Source organism: Cygnus atratus, chromosome 8 (genome assembly GCF_013377495.2).
Source record: "Cygnus atratus isolate AKBS03 ecotype Queensland, Australia chromosome 8, CAtr_DNAZoo_HiC_assembly, whole genome shotgun sequence".
In the NCBI taxonomy this organism is placed as follows: Eukaryota; Metazoa; Chordata; class Aves; order Anseriformes; family Anatidae; genus Cygnus; species Cygnus atratus.
This window is the reverse complement of record NC_066369.1, coordinates 21,063,078-21,081,375: the sequence shown is the minus strand read 5'-3', so window position 1 is coordinate 21,081,375 and position 18,298 is coordinate 21,063,078. Positions and strand designations below refer to the sequence as shown.

Sequence of the window (18,298 nt, the reverse complement as noted above, 5' to 3'; positions counted from 1 at the left end):
CTGCCATATGGTTTTAGTTTAAAAGCAGCATGTGTGCACAAATATGTGATTCTGGCTGTCCTGGGAAAGGTTTGTGGGGTGCTTGTTGTGATAAATTCCAGCACAGACAGTGGAGGCTGCTGGAACAGGGCATGTGGTAGCTACAGCTTTGCTGCAGGAGAGCCTGTGGGAATTGGAGGGCATCGCTAACACCACTGGTGTTTCCTGTGAGGACAGGTTACTCCCAAAGGCAAATTATACCTGTGCATCTTTAAAGCATCTTAAATGGCTTTGAAATTTCTAATCCCAGTCTGCTTGCTGTGCTTCAGTCCCATGTCAGGTTCAGCAGTGCTCAAAGACCACAAATACGAGCTTTTGTGAGTAGTGGTGAACAGTTATTAAAGTGTTAGCGTGATTCCTGTATCATGGGTCTGCAATCTGGTCCCAAGTCTATTTAAATCGCAAAACAGGAAAATGAAGTGACGTGGGGTAGGGCAGGGTCTGCAGGAGCTGAGATGGCCTTGTTAATCAACAGATCAGATGAATTGTCTTTGCTATGGGACTTACTGGGGTAATCTGATTAATGCTATTAAGTCTGAGAAATTGGTTCAGATGCTTCTATTTAAAAAAAAGAAAAAAAAAAAACAACCCTGCCCCATCAACAGTGTGTTCCTGAGCATTTAATTTCCTTTCTTTCTTTTTCTCATCTTGGTCTCAGTTTGATGAGTCTGATATTGGTCCAAGAATACAGAATTTGTGCGTAGCAAGGAGGGATTGGTATCTGGCTGACACAGCTGCAGCTTTGAGGATGTCTGCTGGATTTGAATATGGCAAATGATGCTGCATGGCTGCATGCCTTTACATTTTCTGTTTCACTGCCCCATCATTATATATGTTATACCCTTTTGACTTCTTAGCTTTCATTAGCAAACAGAACAGGGTGCTAGGGTACGATTAGCCCACAGTGTGTGACACACGATTTGCTTTTTCATTAATTTTCAGAAGTGCAAGCAGAAATCATTGTCTTCATACTTTGCACTGGTGTTTGTATAGAGTATTGCTTCTGATTTTTAAGTCCAGAGAACTGGAAACCGTGAGAAAGTCCTATGGTCTGTCAACAAAAAAATGACCTGAAAATTTCATTGGAGACGATGGAGAGGCTTTGTTTTAAAAATACCTGAATGGAAGTACGCGCCTTGCAGTTGCGCTGCAATGACCTTTCAAGGAATGCTGAGTCACTTGATAGAGATCCTCTTTACAGGCTGTGAAAATGACATGGCACTTCATCCTCCTCTTCCTTCACCATATTTTACTTTACAGAAGACAATTTATTGCTTCATTTATCCCCAAAGTAAAGATGTTCCCGAGCATTGTCCCCTGTACAAGTTGCCCACCGAGGAGAAAATAGCTGGAGCAGGTAATGCTTATCCCTGAAATCCCACCCTTCTTCCAAAGGTAAGATGCTTCAGCTGTGTTTCCTCTAACATAAATGCTGTGGCATTAAAAGAAACTCTGATGTTTGTAACTTGTCTTTCAGACAGCTGATGACAGCAAAAAAGGCCAAGTTTATTTAATGTGTCTCTTGACAAATAATAAATCAGTTTGAGCTCCCACCCAGAAATCAAGTAAAGCTCCTTCCTTCTGGAAGCAGGAATTCTCCATTCATAAGCGTGGAGGAGAAAATTTATGACTACAGTATTTCCCTTTTAATTTGAAAAGCACCGCAACAATATGAAGGGGGAGAGTGTGGCAGCGAGACAATATTCTGCTCCTCCTTCTTGCAGTCAATGGCAGCAACTTCACCCAGCTGTGTTTTCCACTCCCATAAAAATAAATATCTCATTGTGAAGTGGTTGCCCAAGTATCAGCATAGGCCAAGCATCTTTCAGATCAGCTTCCTGTGCCAGCAGCACTTGCCTGGTCTTTTCTCGTGTTGTGGCACCTGATGCAGTTAGTGATAGCGATGCAGGTGGCAAATAAGTGAAGTCCCTCTGGCTTCTTCTTAGGGCCCTGAGTTCTTGGAAATGTTCACTCTGCTTCAGTGGACACTTGCAAACCTGGTGGCATACTGTTTTTTTTAAGGGATTAGGAGACCAGATGGATGACTCGCTCTAATATAAGCACTTTCACGTTTTTCCAAGTGAAGCACACAGAAACTCTTATTTTTCCCTCTAAAATATCTTAAAGCAAGACTTGCATGATGTGCACATGTCACTGTTTCCCTGGGCAGGAGCTGAGAAACAAGGAACTGCAAATAATGTTCGGTGTGCCTGTTAATGTGCTTAGGGATGCTGTTCAATGAGTGTAATGATAATGTTATGAGATTCTGCAAGGAGCAGAATGAAAGTGTGACGTGTGTCACCTTTCCTCCCTAACTGGAAGGCACCTAATGGCTTATGGACAATGCTGAGAGAAACTAATGAATGTAAAAGCAGTGTCCTTGTTCTTAATCCAGTGAGTTTAGATGGAGGGCATGTTCTAGTAGCTGAGAAGCAGGACTGATGGCTATAAAAAAAAAGGTTCGGTCCTTAGATTAGTGATTGTAATCTTATACCAAACTGCTGAAGCAATGAAGACTCAAAAAGGGGTCCTTCTGCATGGCAATATCTAACAATAAACCAGCTCCACAACATGCAGAAATACGGTAACCTTAAACAAAAGCCGAGTATATACATTGTGAGGGAATAGGCAGGAAGAAAAGGAGGTCTTGACAGGAGAAAAATAAGTAAAAGAACAAAAATAAGACACAAGAGAATAAAACCAGAAAGCATGAAACAAAAGCAAAACCAAATCCACTAATAAGAGAATTGTCAGACAGAAAAAGAAAAAGAGAACAAACAGAGAGCAAGACAGAAGTAATGAGACAGGGGGGAAATCGGATTCAAAATGTAATCTGGTAATAAAAGAACTGTCAGACATAAAATGAGCCAATGTATGACAGAGAATAAAGAGCCAAGGAGACAGAGGAAGGCAATCTTTGAAGAATTAAACTAACCAGATGCGGCCTCCAAAGGTAATTTTGGAAAAAAAAGTTGATACTACTCCTGATTTCTAATGAAAAGCAAACTCTAAGAAGCACATTTCTTTTATGCTCTAAGGAAAAAGGTACCTTTTTATTTATTTATTTTTAGATAAGTACGCAAGAGAGATCAGTGGAGTTTGCATTAGTTTTACACGGCAGTGTTGTAGCTAAGGCAGCACTGAAAGCATGTAAACTACTGTAGTTAATGGATCTCGTGGTTTGAGCAATGACTCAGGCGTGCTCAAATTTCCACCTTAATCTGGATTACTTATCCAATCTGCTTGAGTTTTCCTCGTTTCAAAATAGTGGTTCATTTTGCTCATGCAGAATAAACTCATTGATTTCAAGGGAGCTAGTATCTGAAAAAAAAAATTTACTATTTTAATAGGTTAGCTCAAGAAACTCACAAGTGTACTTAAAATGCTCATTATGTTGGGATTCTCAAACGTCCTCATGTCTGAAGGGTATTTATTATACAATAAAAATTAAATAAATGCATTGGCAGTGCAGTTCTGGATATGTACTGCCTATTTCACAGCTCCTCCTTATTTACTAGCAGCAATTTTGTTGATACTTGTCTATGGAAACAAGTTTAATGCCCTGTAGGAACCCACCAAGTCTTTTGTTTCCCTACTGAGTTTTGGGTTAGATGGTAAATGGGTTCAGCTGAGATGGTGTCAGTATTTTCATTCTCAAATCTTACAATACTTTCTCTCCTTCCACTTAAAGAGATCTAAAGATATTTTCAGAAGGTACTTACATGTTTCAGTTGCTTCCTTTCCTTGTTCAAAATACAATTGTTTTTCTTCCTGTTTTAGGCAAACAGTGAATTTGCCTGGTTCATGCAGATTTATCAGTGGTATTTACCAGTAGTTTAGCCAAAAGGTCATTTGCTCGATGTATAGCATTCCACTTGCTCTTATTTGAGCTTGTTCCTTTTTCTTATCTGGATGGCTAAAACTTCTCAAGTAGAAGAAAAAAATATTAACAAAGAATATTCCTATTTCCTCATGTAGAAGAATATAGGTATTTGCACCAAGTCTTACTATTTGTCAGGTGTGAATTTTGGAGGGCAGTATCAGAAGCAGCAATTGAGAAACAAGTACAGGCCAGCTGAGCAGCCAGTCATGGGCTGAATACACGGTCGGGACCATTGCAGAAGGAAGTCAACATGCGTCTTTCTGCATGTTTCAGCAACCCTCGGAGGAAGCTCTTCAGAGCCCTAATGATGTTAAAAATGACTTTATTCATTCCATCTACCTTTGGCTTTGAAGATGATATAGAGGGATGTACTGCCTCGGTGGATATAACTTGTTTTATTTTTTTCTTCTTTTTCCTACCATTTTCTTTAGAAGAAACTAATGCATTTTCTGTGTATCTGGAAACAGAACGTTTACACTGGGATATGCTTGAAACAGTATTTGTAGCCACATGTACATAGCAATGTGAAAGTTAGTGGGAAGATGACATTTGGAGAGCTCTTCTGAGAACACTCAGGGTGACAGTGGGGAATGAATAATGGAAGTGGTGCTTGCAGAGGGTTTTGTCTTGTGAGATTTGTCACATTCTTAGCTGTGTGGTGCACTCAAAGTACCGGGTTACCTCAAGGTACCTTACAGTTAGACACTTGTAGGTTAATCTGCTTGGAGGTTTCAGGGAAAAAAAAATTAGAATGTTTGGCTGGTCAGCTGGAGAGAAAAATCCTGAAGTGCAGGTTGGAAATGTTTCTATTAGATAAATTACTTGCATTTGGATTTTTTTTTCTTGGTCCTGCTTGCGTTTTACGGAATGCCTCTGGTCTATGATATAGTCTTCAGTTGAAGCCCACTTAACAGAGCTCTTGAAAACAAGCTTGAATGTAGGAAATTTGGTCTCCATACTAACGCTTTGGATCTCAGACAATTCCTCAGATGAAATGCACATCGTCTTTGGAGATGAGATTAATAATTTATATAACTGTATTGGAATTAAGCTACCTTCATGTGCTTAGAAGGGAACTGCATGCAGAATGATGCCTTAAGGATTAAACTTCTGACGATGGCAATAAATTTTGTAGAAAATTCAAATGTTGAATGTAAAAGGGACTTCAATCAGGCAGAGCCTGAGAGTTGTTTTCATACTGCTACATTCATGTTCCTTCCACTGTTGTTTCTAAAACTGGTGGCCCCCCTCTTGAGAATTTTATTGTGAGCCATATGTAGACTTTGGTGTAGTTTATAAACAAATACTCAACTTGAGGGCAAAATGGAAACACAGGAGGGTGGAACCCTGCTGGGGCCAAGTCCCAGGGTGAACTTCAGTGCATTTCACTGAGCGACTTCTACCCTGAGTTATCATGTAAATGGTAATACAATAGTGAAACTCCTGTTGGATTTGAAATCAATAGGGCAAGAGTGGAACTACATATTTGTTGCATTTATTTTTATTTGTTTTGGAGAGGGAGCCCTTTTATTAGATTTTCATCCAGCAAACAACACAGCTGCTTTAGTAGGTAGCCCAGCTAGAATGTCCTGTAAAATGTTAAAAGGAAGATGCAAAGATAAGAATTCAAAAGCCAAATCCTCAAGCAGTGACAGAGTTGAAGTGAGCTGTAAAACCTTTAACTCTCTATTCTTTTGGGTTTGCTTTATAATGGAGCTGTTATAACCTCCCTCTACCAGTCAAGCTTTATTGTTAACAACAAGAACTGGACTCAAAGTCTGGAGCTTCTTCTGCAGAAATATGAAATAGAATTATTGTGTGCTCCTAATGAGTAACATGGGAAAAACTTGCACCATGGGCGTCATTCCCACGCTCACAAACACATGGACTTCAGTATCACATTTTCTGATTTTTTTAATACGAATATTTCTTAAGAACCCTTTTATATCTGCCGAGGTAGAACTGTTGGCTGGGATTTAGAAAGCATTGTCACAAACTGTTATTGCATATGGAGTCTCAGGAGAGAGGAATTTAGAAGTCAGACGTCCCTTCCTTAGTGTCCAAGTCTGGTTATTGCCCTTCTTGGGGAATATGTTTCTTTTTCTCCCCACCAAGTGGACAAACCTGTGAGGAAGCCTTGTACTTCTGTGTAGGACTTAACCAGGCAAGCTAGCGATGTACCTAAGGCACTTGGTTTGGGTTGGGCTTGTTTGAAAAGCGAGGCAGGTGCAGGCATGGTAGCTAACTCATAGGAGACATGTTTTGTCTTAGAAACAAAAGCACTCGATCCTAGCAAGCGAAAACGTAATTAACCAAACTGCAATTTCTGGGTGGTGCCTGTTGCCTTCCCAGGCTGATGTGGCACAAGTTACACTGTGCAACCAGGACGTGCAGTCCCGCTGCCTGCCGGTGCTCTTCTCTCACAAAGGGCCCCAAGGCCCAGCGAAGATGCACCAGGTCTGCACTTGCAGAGGCTTGAGCAAGGGTCTGCCTGCTGCATGGAGGTGACAAAGCACTCCATACTTCACTCATTTCAAGCCATGCTGCTGTCAAAGTACGTTCTTTCCTTTAATTGATGCTCCATAGGAAGGAGGCCGTTCTCCCATGCCAGGGCCATGAGACACATGGGATCACTCAGATCCTTCAGAAATGTGTTTCTACAGTTGGTTGATCAACGTTTTTCTGTCATTGAAATTTGCTGTAACTGAAACACCAGAAATGTTGGGAGCAGCCCCTGCGTACTGCTCATTTCAATAACATTGACACATCAGATTTGTTAAAGCACAAAGCCATTTGCCTCTGCGGATTCCTTTGCAAATAGTTATTAATGCTGTTTGGTTACTTTTGATATTACATTTAATAGGTTTCTTTCATGGCATGGGAATGCAACACTTGTAACCGTGTAACACAAAGCAAAAAAAAAAAAAACAAAACAGGAAGGAAAGGCTGAATGTGGAGACCTGACCTTTCCAAAACCTGGCTACAGGCCATAGCTGGCTGTGGCTGCTGTGGAAGGTTCAGTTTTGTAATTGCTACAGCTAGGAAAGGACCAGCAGCTTTCATCTGGTGAGAGAGACTTCTGTTTTGTCTGAAGGGTGGTAATGGCAGAAAAGCTAACGTGCTTCACAGCGAAGCACTATTTGACTGAAATAAAAAATAGAATATTCTTTCTTAGTGGTGGAGGCTGAGGAGACTGGGAGCTGCTGGAATTAAAAGTGTGTCTTCCGTGCAAGTGCTAAAGTGACAAGAGTAGAGTCACCTCTCACCTGTAAAAAATGGACAATTCAGAAACAGTGCTATGAAAAGTTAAAGGTGTCTAAAATACAACTGTGGGAAAGCAGAATGGAAATTAAAAGCCAGACATATGAAGGATTTTATATCCCCACTCCTGGGAACAAAGTCTTTTTAAGGATTTTAAAATCATAATGTGATTGATTCTTTATCCAAAGAACAATTTTTTTTTAGATTTGGTTCATAAAATTGAAAGTGAGATTTGCATGGAGATAGTTGAGAAAAACTAGTTGTGTTAGTTTGAATAGGACTGTGCAGGAGTTGGTTGTTGCAGAAACCATTCTGAACTTGCCAAAATAGCACATACCAAGGTTTTATTACAAGGAAAAATATGTAATTGAAATGTTGTCAGCTGCAATCTAAAGGATCAAGGCCAAAAAAGACACCTTGGTGGTTCAGTTAGTTCTGTATTTGAGCTGAAGCAGTGTTTGTTTTTCAAGACCTAAAGGATGATCCAGACTTCCAACACGGATGCTGTTCCATTCAGTGCAGGTGGGGTTACTGAATGACAGCACTCGAAGAGTGCTGCAGCCTTTTAAACTGGTAATCATGTTGCTGATGAGACCATTCTGAGAGCCTTAAAGCTGTTGCAAAACAATGGGAATTATGCCATGGAGTTCAAGCAATGTAGCTCGCCGCAGTGAAATCGCTGCGTGGAGCACGGGCCGATCAATGAAGCCGTGGCCGTTCTCCCCAAGGGGGAGAGCTCTCCAGGGGCGTGCTGCTGGGCACAGAACTAAATGCCAGTAAATGAAAGGGGCAAGAGATGAAATTAAAACAAGCTCTTCAGACAGGTCACTGAAAGCAGTGGCAAAGGAAGGTGGCTTGGAGACAGCCAGCCAGTTTTGTGCATACTCTGTGAAAGCAGCCGGCAGCAGTGCTTTAGAGGTTCTGTGTGGGGAGGGGACACGGGGGCAGCCTGGCGAGGCAGTGGGGGGACAAACCTCAGTGACAAACACTGGCAGGCAAACCCGCGCTCCGAAGTTTTGTGCCACCCAAGGGAAACTGTAATGGTCATAGGAACAAAGTTACTACAGCACTTGGGTTGTAAGGACAGAGTTATGCTTCTCGTTTACCTCAGTGAGATGTCAGGTTCCAGGTGTGCTGTTCCTCGAGTCAGTGGTCGGATGGTGATTTCTCCTGTTTACCTCATAGAAATGTGAACAGTCACTGGAAATAGAAGTTTGGCTTGATGCAACTAAAACCGCTTACCGAGAAGGCACTGCAGTCCACTTTCAGTTAAGCAAAGGCAGCATCTTGGCTGTTCCTGGGCTGAACACTTCAGGCCAATATGTGAGCCCAGCTCAGGCCAGTATGTGAGCCCAGCTGAATCCTGCCTCTGTGTGGGCAGAGCCCTGCAGTGATATCCTGTGATGGAAGCTGGTACCTCACCTCATCAGCAAGAGCACTTCTACATGATGGAATGGCAAAAACGGAGGCTTCTATGAATTTCATTAACTTAAGTAGCAAGAATAGCTTCTGAGCTTTTAAAATAGGGAGAATAAATGCAACTGGAGGGGAGCTGAGAAACCGTAAGCCCTGTCAGCAAGATTTTGCGATAAACACAGCTGTCACCTCAGTGACTTCATTACTGCATAAACGGGTTGATGTGTGGATGGCCTGGGGTGCCAAGTTTAACAAAACACATGCTGCCACTCAGCAGCAGGTGAGAGATGCCTCAGGTGAGAGGTTTCTTCCTGGACGTGGCACCGTGCTGTAGCTCGAATGCGTGGAGGAAGCAAGATCAGTGAAACACCTGTAGAAAAATAGGATTAATCTAAACTGACTGCAGGCACAGTTACCTCATCTTTCCTGAAGACTAGGTGTGTCTGAGATCTCAGCTATTTATGGTCTTGTAGAAAAAATAATGAATGTTCTTAAAGAATCTCCTGAAGCTACCAAGAATACTTGAAAGCATGCAGAAAAGCAATGACAAATGAGCTGGGGAGGGAGGAAGAGAAGGTCAAAAACTGGCTTTTGGGGGATAACTGTTACCTACCAGTGACTCTGACAGACAAATCCAAAAACGTGTTAAAGCTAGTTGTCTGCTGCTGTCCACCAGCATTAGCCTATGCTGATATATACGTATATATTTCTCTCTTCTCAATGCTTATAGTTGAAGAAAGAATGAATTCTAATCATAGGTTTGGGAGGGTAAACCTGGAGTCTGGCTGTAGTGAAGAATGCTATTTTCAACGCAAGGAATTGTTACCTTTATTTAAGGAGGCAAAGTTCCTAGCTTTGAAATTATGTGTAATGCTTTGATTTTTGTAACTGTGGCTGTTAGGCGCAGTAGTAATTCAGATACTCATTGTACCTACAAAGGAAAACGTTGCAACCCACCAGCCAAAACGAATAAGCCCGCTGAAGCTAGAATGAAATTTTGTTCTGGCAAATCAGGATGGCCAGGCATTGCCTCTTAAGGTGGACATCACATGAGAAATTGTACAGGAGAGATGAGTAAGTAATTGATTCTCTCCTACAGTCCTTGATCTGTTGGTTAATACTTTTTACTACTTTTTTTTTTCCCAGTAAAGACTTTTGGTGGTGCACCAAATCTGGCATCAAGTCTGTTCTTTGGAAAGACCTTATTGCAACCGAGAAAAATTTAGCCAATGCCAAAATTCTTGACCTTAAAATATGAATCCAGGAACTAAAACCTGAGAAAGATGACACAGTGCATCTTTTTACCTTGTTTTCAAAACACTTGCAATATTGACAAATCTTTTATCAGAAAATGGTTCTAAAGTAAATGGTTATTTCCTTAAAATAGGAAAAGAAAGCAAGGTACATGAGGAGTTGGGACATGTAAAGGATAAAATTAGCTAGCCTCATGAAACATCTGCTACATTGGACACCAAAGGGACAGCCTTTTGGGATATCACTGGAATTTTAAAATATTTGCACAGAACTGAGTTTTTATCAAGACTTGCAGCTAGAGAGAGTGTAGAAGTACATGAATATATTTGCGTTGTCTGAAGTAAGGCATCAAAGAAAGCAACTGTCATAAAAGCAGACAAACCTTGCCGTATGTTGGATATTATTGATGAAACAGGAAGGACTGCTTATTAGAGAGGTGAGAGTGAATTCTGCTGAAAGCAGGCTTATTTTTTTTTCAGTTGGTAGAATATTATCCCTGAAGTCCAGGATGGTACATATCTTGAAGGCCCTTTAGTTGGCAGTGCTTCTTGTTAGATGTTAACAGACCCTACTGCGTACCCTTACAGTTCACAGTGCACCTGCAGATTTATGGTCTTCTCTGTGCTTGTCCTTTCTGTGATCAGTGTATCTTTTTAAAACAAAAACAAACAAGAACCAACCAACCGAACAAAAAAACCACCAACTTTAAAACGTTAAGGGATAGCTGCAGTTGAGTAGATTGGATGTTAAAAATGCTTTGTGATTTTTTTCAATTTATCAGTATTGTGAAATACATTTGATTTATTTTTAGACTTAGATGCCTCACCCCATGAATCCACTCTAAATGTAATTGAGTTCAGTTATTCTCGTTAGGCTGCGAGTAGCAGGACACAGTGACGCTGCATTACCAAGCCAGTGCAGTATCATGCAAAGATGTTACCAGGTGATTGCTCGACTAGACCAGACCACAAGTTCTGAAGTCTTCCGGGCATCTCAGTTAAGTCTCTTGTACTTTGCTATTATTTATGCTTGTTTTTCCCCTCTTGCTTTCCCATTTTCCCATATTTTCACTTCTTTATCACTGTCAAAATGTGACATTAGCCTACATGTGCACTCAGAATCACCAGGGCAGAAACATTCAACATGCTGAGTGCAGAATACATCCAGCATTGCAGCAGAGACATGGCTGTTGGGATAATCTGAAACTGAGAGGTACAAGGAGAGAAAAACAACAACCAACAACCCCCGAAAAAGCCTCCTTTAGTGAATTTTATTGGAAATATTGACTGCTATGTGGGCTGAAAGCCTGATTCTGTGTTCTTTGGTGAGAAAATTACAGTGAGTTATCTCACCATCTGTGATACTCATGTGGACTCTTCAGAGGAATGGCACAGTTGTTATCAATCAAATTGCTTTATCAAACAGACCTCTGCACTATCAGAAGAGTATGTTCACAGGATGAAACAGAGAAAAATATATAATGTGTTATTCTCACCTTTTCCTTCCAACATGCTTGGGTCCTTGATTTGCTGCTGTCCAGGAAGGCAGGTTTGCTGAATTCATGTGTGTAAAACACTTGAATGCACGTTCTGTGTGATACCCTTGCAAAATGCTTTCACTCAACGATGCCCTCCAGCAGTTGTACAAATCTGAAATGTAAGTCTGTAGGTTGTAATCCTTTAAGAGAACTTTCTCAATCTTCTGGGCTGAGCTATAATCAGACAGCGTTTTCAGAACATACCAAACCAATCGGGAGCAGGCGATTTCCTACACGTTAAATGGGCTCTTTCAAGATGCTATTGTTAAAATCTTAAACTAAAACGTTAATTGGACAATATCAGGCTTCTGCATGTCTCTCTTTTCTTTAAATTGAATTTAACAATGGAAATGTTTCTCAAGCCAGCTAGCCAAAGCCTGGGAAATGCAGAACAGTTTTCTCTAGTGAATCTTCTCTGTTTTTCTTCCGTTAATTAAATATTCAACATTGTAGCATCCTCATTTCTCACTTGTTTGAACTGGATCAGCTTCCATTCTCAGAACATTTCAATGCACCAATTCATTGTAATCACATTGCTGCCTTGAGGATGTATTTAAGCACATCCCTGGGAATAGAAACTCTGCAGTTCTATGCACATGCACTGTATATCTCCCAAATTCAGGATTTTTTTTCTTTTGTTCTCCTCCACCCAATTCTTGGATTTTAGTACAAGCTTGTGATGCACCCAAACTTCACATAATGTATTTTTCTCCTCATCTCCAGAGAGATACCAGAATTGCATGGTTGTCTAACAGTGTTTGCTTGTCTGTTTATCAATCTGTAACTTTTACGATTAATAAAAAAAAAAAAGTATCAGACTAATGAAAATCAGTGACTTACCAAAGCTCTAGTATATCCATCTTTCATTCAGTTCACGGGGATTTTAAATACTACTTAATTGTATCTTAATCTTGAACTGAATTCTTTTCACACAGATGAAAAATCAGGAATAGTTCAATTGACTCGACTTACAATGCACCCATTAGCTGGTGTGCATGAAGAGAAATCAGACTTAGCCAGTGCAGTGCGATTGTGGAGCTGTTTGTCTCACGTGATTTAACAAATATTTATATTTTTCCTCTTTGTTGCATTAGAGCATCATCAAGTAAATCTGAAGTACATACGTATAATTGCACATAGGGTTCTTCTAACTTCAGCTAGTCGTGTCTGCAGAGATACTGTGAGGATTTGAGCTTCTTTACAAGATCAGCAACATTTGAGTAAACAGCTTTTTCTCCATGAGTGGTGATCTAATGTGTCCTTCATCCTTCTTGTACAGTGTTGCTTACCTGCTCTCTTTTACTGTTCTCTCAGCATGCAGGATGTCAAATGATCTGTCAAGTCAGGAGCTATGTGCATACACTGGTCAGCCAGCAAAATGTCAAGCAAAATGCTGAATAGCTGAGTTGTGCCTATCTGACCTCAATTTTGGTTGTTGATCTGATCAGCTGCTGGTTTCTCTGCTGGGAATTTAGTTACCTCCGAGATAAGAAACTAGCTTAGCACTTTTTTGATTTCATTGAAATTTGCAAATGAATACTTAACTTACTAGAGGTAGAAAGGATAGATAGCAGAGAGATGAGTTACAGCCAAGCTATAAACAACCAAAAAAACCCCACGCTCCAAACCTCACGTTAGCATATTTTCAGCAGTGAGCTCTTGCATTTAAGGTGCTTGCTTCCTGTAGATCTCACTTTTCATGTAATAGTGAACTGGTTAATGCTTATATTCTTCCAATAAATGGAATTAAAATTGTGTAACATGCACTCTTTTTCTGGCAACAATTTGAGGGAAAAAAAAACCTTTTTGGCTTGGCAGGATTCAATTCTTAGTTCCCTTAAAGTGTTTTTCTGGCCATGCTGCTCAATGTAGTTACAACCATGAATTCCTGCATGGCCCTGGATTTGTTATACAATTTACTAAAGCCGGCATGGAGCCAGAATTAGAGTATTGTAGCCTACTGCACTAAATAAGTCTCTAAGGGCTTTTGCTGTTACAGTGTACTTAAGTACTACAAAAAATTATTCAGTAGTCAGTAAGCTTGGATCCTGTCTTAGTGTTCCTAAGACCTGAAAGCTGCCAAGATATGCTTATAAATGCTTGTGAAGAACAGGTAGACTATGGACTTTCTTGTCCTCAAGTTTGTGTACAAATGAGGAAAAACAAATCTTGTAATTTGTCTTTATTTATGATTTGTGTTAAAATTGTGATGTCCAAGAATCAGTAAGGAAATAAAGAAGAATTGTTACTGTGTTTTATTGGAAATAATGCTTACACAACCATGCTGTTATCTGCCTGTTCATCTATACAGTCTTCCTCTTCTCCAAATAACTTCTGCATCACTTGATTGTCTCAGGGCTACTTACAGTCCCAAAAGTTTTGCGAGCATGAGAAGGAGTCGCACAGTAACATCCCAGCTAAAGGAAAGCCAGGCAACTATGAGCTGTAACGCGTGCACTGTTTGGGAGCAGCTGCCAGCTAATCAAGCCATATATAATTCCTCAATAACTATAGTGTACGCTGTCTCTGGCCTGGGGAGAGTGTCTTCGAGGACGTAGTTTCGTTATTTCCATTATTCATGGAACATCTTGTAATGCTAAATGATATACAAGCAGTAGGAGGAAGATGGAAAACTCATCCCTGGTTGATCATAAGCTGCAGAACCCTCCAGGGACTAATGAGAGTAATATTGCTTCGTGCTACAGTCTGGGCCCAATGGCAAATGGAAGTCCACAGCTAGATGCAGATGGGAAATCATCCATCTGCGCTCCGGCTGCCTTTGATCTGACACGATGATTAAGTGATTGCAAAGGGCGAGCGGTGTATGTGTGCCCACATGTGCACATGCATATATGGATATCCTGGCTCTGGTACTTGTTTCTCTAATTTACAATCCACATGGAAATTGAGAGGATGTCTTACTTCCATTAGTAATGTTATCAGTGCTGTTATATTCTGAGGCAGTGCGCGGTTTGTAGCGGTACGGCATCTTTCCCATGAGATTCTTCTGTTTAAATACCCTCCTTTTGTTAGAAGTAAGACACTTGAAGTTTCATTTCTCTTTCACTCCTGCCTCCTTCAGATGTTAAAGAATAAGGCATCCTATTAATTTTGCTTGTAGGAATTCATTCTGCTCTCATAGGACCATAAGTGCGTTTGAAACCGTGTGTGCGTCAGGCGGGCAGTGCTCCTTTGTTCTCTTTGTCACTGTGTGCCAAACTGCTCTAATACCGGCAAATGAAACATTACGTCTATAGTATTTTTATCACAGTCTGAAAGACCAGCCAGGAAACCAATGCATCAGGAGCAAACAAGATCAGAATGAAGGCCCTTTGCTTGATGGCAGCGATGTGCTGCTATCCAACGCCTCGTAGGTGTGGTTCCCAGCTCTCCCACCACTCCTGCTTCTGCTGAAAGGGGTCTTAGGGAACAAATCCATATGGCCAGCTTGGGATGATCAAAGCACGAAAAAAAAAAAAAAAAGGGAACACGAAATGAAGGCATGAGTTTAAAATAAAAGGATGGAAAGGAGAGGTGTGGGTAATGAGTTTCTTCACCTCATCTACAACCCCTGATTTCAAATTTCTTTATAACTGAACAGTCCAAGAGAGCCATCAGTGGTGTGTCGCTTTTACTGGAGCAAGCCTCTAGTATGTTGGGTATGTTCTTCTGAGACATCCTGCTCTTTTGACAAATTTAGCGTTGGATTTCTGGAGGAGGCCGCTTACTGCACCTGCAGAGCTCTGCCTGTATGCAGGCTCCTGGGGTTGCTGTGGGTGTTGCTGCTGGAGTCTGGGCAGAGATTGATCTTCTGCACACTCAGGTATTTCTTCTCAAAAAGAAACTGTGCAGCAAATAAAAAATGTTTTCAGATGCTTCTGTCTCTTTTCGTGGCTTGTTCTCCATTCATCTCTTGGTGCCTCATTCTTAATGGCTTCGCTAATAAAAAAAGAAAATCAATTTCACTTCACTAGATTTCCCAGAGAGATAGCAGGAGCACGGGTGGTGTTTTTGGTGGAGTTTATGCTTGAAGCTTTGTTATAAAAGAGCTCCAGGCCTTACTGAATGTCAAACCAAACACTCCTGCCTCAGGGTTGAGGGTTTTACTGCAAGACCCTTCTTCCACTGACCCACTGGGGTGCACATTTAGTTTGAAATCTGCTGAATTTAGCATCTGATAAGTAGACTGTCAGAAAAATGCAGTATTTGCCCCAAGCAAAAATATTCTTGCTTAGTGCTTTCATAGAATTATAGCTAAAGCAATTGTGTTTATCACGTTCTGTTCTCAATATGTTCTACTACACAGAGGTTAAAACTAACTGGGGATTCAAGGGATGGGAAGAAGGTTCTTTCTGCCTTCCTTCCAACCTTTCCACATTTAGTCCAAGTATTCTAAATACATGTTTTTTAAGCCTGATCTTTATTGGAGTCTTGGGATATGTGGTTCTAAGGTTTTCAGGTCACTTCTGTCCTCTCTTCAGCTTCTGAAACAGAACGTTTTGGTAGTCTCTCAGTATAGCATAAAGACGTTTCATGGATAAGTGCTCCATCCATCACAACTGAAGACATTTGGCTATTTATTAGACAGATAGTGCAATGTGACATACAGCTCATCAGAAAACACAGTAACTAATTTCCGCTGAAAATTTACATGTGAATACAAGATTTTGGTCTTGATTACTTCCCATTCATTGTTCAGCAGATGTTACTGCTGCTGCGAAGATCTCACAATTAAATTTTAAATGTAGGACATAGGAATCAGATATGTGTTTGGGACAAGATCTAATCCAGAATCTGTAGAAATTGACTTCATGTGATGGAAAGGTGAGGAAAAATTGCAAACCTATGCTTACATATTTTATCCGTCTTCCTTATGGCATGTATTTACTGCCAGATACTGTGTAGGGTTAAATACTTGCCTGAGGCCATACCGTTTGGCAACAGACTAGGTCCAAATGAAATGACTTGTAAGACATGTTTATTATATGGGGATCTGTTACTTGAGTGGCACAGTCCTTTTCACCTTGAAGATACAAAATTCAGAGATTTTTACTTATATCCACTTTTAATTTGTGGCCATGTCGAGCAATAATACAGACTATATGTAACAATAGCAGTACACGTAGTTTTCTTCTCCTCCTCCTTCCTGCAGCTCTCCAGGATGTTGGAGTTTGTCAGATGATGTATTCTTAGAATTTAAGTCTAGTGACTGGAAGTTCAAGGCTCGCATCTGCTCAGAATAATATTCCTGGACTATTGCCTATTAATTATTCTCTCACAATAGCTTTGCAAGCAAGTATCATGGGTCGGGATGATTTACGCTTCCTTGAAATTAATCTAATTAACAGATAATTTTACTATTGTACTTTCTAAAAAGATGATAAAGTTCAACAATAATGGACTCTACTATGGATTTTTCTATCTATTAATATCGTTATAGATCAAATTTGGTGATCAAATTAAATCATAGATGGGAATTAAAAAGCCTTGATGAAATGGTAATTTTTAAAAAATCTCATTCCAGTACTGTTGTAATTGTGCTGCATAGGAGGGGAGAATAAAACGAATCAAACCTAATTTATTCATTACCAGATAATTGCATAATTAAAAAATCAAATTTTGCTTTTAGTGATATGCTTGCCTTACCTGGTTTGAATCTTGGATAGCGTAACTGGCAAGTTTTGAACTTGTTTGCATTTTGATCAGGCTGTTTTTGTACCATATTCAGCTATTATTGCAACATTTCTTTCCCTCTCATACATTTTTAATGGATTTTTAGTCCAGCTTAGTGGCCTTGTTGTTTCTTAACAAGAGCTTTGTTTGCACTCGATGTGGTTAAAACAAAAGCAAATCATTTACCCCTATACGATAGGGGCAATGCTTCGCCCTAGTCAGCAGCAAAAGCTGCTGGGGGATGCTTTTTGTGCTGGTGGCAAAGGGTGTCTTTTAGGTTCTTTATTTCTTGTGTGGTGCAGAAGAGTTTCTCTAACTGAGCTTGTGTGCCAGGACTGGCTATTTAATTGCTGTTGCCTTTTTTTTGTGTGTGTGTGTATTGTTGATTTGTCAAAATCTTTTCAATTCTTCTTTCTCTAAGGTCTTTGTGCAGGAAAATAGCATGTTAATTTGTCTCTTTATAAATATCTTGTGGGTAATCTATTCTGTGGCCAGGGAAGACAGAAAACTTTGAGATTTTTAACTGATAGAGGGCTTTCATATAGATTTCAGTAGTCTTTGGATCACCAAAGACTGAGACATTGGGTGTGAGAGAGGAAGCCCCATTACTTCTCTATTTCTTTGAGCATCTAATAACAATAACAGAGCAAAGTGGAAGATGGGCAGCACGTGCCTTTCTGTACTTATTGTCATTTAAACTGATTTTATCATCCCCAGTTTTATTATGTCACAAAATCTCTTTCCCTTTCACTAAAGGGACATGTCAGCTGCTGTCTCTTTGAGGTGGCAGTCTGAGGCTTTTAGGAGATGACAGCTCTGGTGCTCAATGGAAAAAAAAAAGAAAAGAAGGAAGAAGGATGGAATAAAATGTATGTAATCCTAATATACTTCATCCTCTAATGCTTTGTACACTTTTATCCTTCAGTGGACAACATATGACATTCAGTGGTACAATCTTTGTCAAAATTCAAGAGGCTAAATTGTTTAGCATGAAAAGTGCACTTTGTTTAAAAAGAAAGTGAATATCTTTATATAACATGATGCAGCTGTGGTAGATTTTCCCTTACGGTACTGCCTGTGTACACCGTGTTTCCCTGAGATATTTCCTAAGTAATGTGAGTTAAGGCTGGCCATTGTAAACTGTCTTTGAACTAGTGTTTAAAGACTAAGAAATGGATTGAGACGCTGTTTTCAAGACCCATTTCTGTAACTTATCTGCCACTTAGTTTTTTTTC

General features: G+C 40.2%; 1 protein-coding gene across 5 annotated transcripts in view; it reads left to right on the top strand.

Annotated features, from left to right (window-relative positions):
• Positions 1–18,298, top strand: part of ST6GALNAC3 (ST6 N-acetylgalactosaminide alpha-2,6-sialyltransferase 3) — a 219,097-nt gene that overhangs the window by 66,910 nt on the left and 133,889 nt on the right. The gene's annotated exons all lie outside the window — the stretch shown is intronic.